The sequence below is a fragment of the Myotis daubentonii genome, chromosome 2, assembly GCF_963259705.1.
Source record: "Myotis daubentonii chromosome 2, mMyoDau2.1, whole genome shotgun sequence".
NCBI lineage: Eukaryota > Metazoa > Chordata > Mammalia > Chiroptera > Vespertilionidae > Myotis > Myotis daubentonii.
In genome coordinates this window covers 162,875,305-162,877,413 of record NC_081841.1, presented here as the reverse complement: position 1 = coordinate 162,877,413, position 2,109 = coordinate 162,875,305, and the positions used below count along the sequence as shown (strand labels likewise).

The following is a 2,109-nucleotide window of genomic DNA, read 5'->3' as shown; positions in this document are numbered from 1 at the left end:
CCCTCCGGTCCAGTTTAAGAACCCATTGTGGCCCTCGAGTCAAAAAGTTTGCCCACCCCTGGTCTAGACCATTTCTCTCCCATGTAGGACTGTGTACTTCTAGGTGATGATCCATGCCTATTTGTCTGTGATACTCCAGTGCCTGCAACAAACTGGGCACTGAAATATTTGCTGAAATAAAATGTTGCATTGGTGTGAGAGTATAGTTGAAATTGAACTATATAACCAAGGAAAACCAAGATCTTGGATAAAGATAGGAAGGAAAGATAATATGCTGTGATGTTTCACCTATCTTCTCCAAAATATATTATGATTTCACTTAACTTCCTTTACAAATATAATGCCTTCTCTTGAACCACAAATGAATATTCTTCTTTTACTACACTTGATCTTAGCCAAAAGGCCGAGAAGCGATGAATATTCTTCTTTTATTCCAAGTTAAGATTAACTTGGAAATCTAATCACTGAATATTGAAATGTAGTTGGAAAAGGTTGACAAGTTCTAGAAAAGAAGGTCCTCTCTCGCAGTCCAGGAGCCCTGGGGGATGTCCAACTGATGGCTTAGGTCTGCTCCCCATGAGGAGAGGGTCTAAGCTGTCAGTTGGACATCCTTAGCACTGCCACAGGGGCAGAAGAGGCTCCCGCCACCGCCTCTGTGCTTGCCAGCTGTGAGCCTGGCTTCTGGCTGAGCAGCACTCTCCCTGTGGGAGCGCATTGACCACCAGGGAGCAAATCCTGCATTGAGCATCTGCCCCCTGGTGGTCAGGGCACGTCATAGCCTTAGATATCATTAGCATATTTTGCTTTGATTGGTTGAACGGACAACCGGAAGACCAGACACTTAGCATATTAGGCTTTTATTATATAGAACTAGAGACCCGGTGCACAAAAATTTGTGCACTCAGGGGGAAAGGGGGTCCCTCAGCCTGGCCTGTGCCTTCTCGCAGTCTGGGACCCCTTGGGAGATAACGACCTGGCTTAGGACTGCTCCCAGGTGGCAAAGGGCAGGCCCAATCCCTAGGGGCAGCCCCTGGTCGGGCTCAGAGCAGGGCCAATTGGGGAGTTGGGGCGCCGCCCCCTGTCATGCACAGAGCAGGGCGGATCGGGAGGTTACGATGCCACCCCCAGTCACGCTCAGGGTAGGGCTGATTGGGGGGTTGGGGCACTGCCCCCTGTCACACTCAAGGCAGGGTCGATAGGGAGGTTGTGGCACCACCCCCTGTCACACACAGAGCAGGGCCAATCAGGGGTTGGGGCGCTGCCCCCTGTCACTCAGAGAATAGGGCCGATAGGGGAGTTGGGGCACCGCCCCCTGTCACACACAGAGCAGGGCGGATCAGGGGGTTGGGGCGCTGCCCTCTATCACCCACAGAGCAGGGCCGATCAGGGGGTTGGGACGCCACAACTCTCACACTCAGGGCAGGGCTGATGGGGAGGTTATGGCTCTACCCTGTCACACACAGAGCAAGGCCCATGGGGGGGGGGGGGGTTAGGGCGCCACACCCTGTCACACACAGAGCCACAGGGTGATCAGAGGTTGGGGAGCTCCCCCCTATCAGGCACAGAGCAGGGCTGATCAGGGGGTTGGGGTGCCTTCCCCTGTCACGAACAGAGCAGGGCGGATAGGGATGTTGTGGCCTCGCCCCCTGTCACACACAAAGCCGCAGGTCAATCAGGGGTTTTGGACGCTGCCCCCGTCATGCTGATCCCCGTGCAGGGAGGCCTCGCGGCTCCGCTGATCCCGGTGCTGGGAGGCATATTACCCTTTTACTATATAGGATAGAGGCCTGGTGCATGTGTGGGGGCCGGCTGGTTTGCCCTGAAGGGTGTCCTGGATCAGGGTAGGGGTCCCCACTGGGGTGCCTGGCCAGCCTGGGTGAGGGGATGATGGCTGTTTGCAGCTGGTCACACACCCTTCAGGGTGGGTTTCCCACTGGGTTGCCTGGCCAGTCTGGGTGAGGGGCTGAGGGCTGTTTTCAGGCTGGCGGGTGACTAAGGTCCCAACTGCTCCTTTTTTCTTTTTTTATTATTCTGGGCCAGCTTTAGCTCTGAGGCTTGGCTCCAGCTCTTAGGCCTCTGCTGCTGAAAGCAGGTATCTGGTTTGTTTGG

The 2,109-nt window shown here is 54.8% G+C and overlaps 1 pseudogene; it reads right to left on the bottom strand.

Annotated features, from left to right (window-relative positions):
- Positions 1-210: 210 nt before the first annotated feature.
- Positions 211-415, bottom strand: LOC132228826 (U2 spliceosomal RNA; annotated as a pseudogene).
- Between the last annotated feature and the right edge of the window lie 1,694 nt (positions 416-2,109).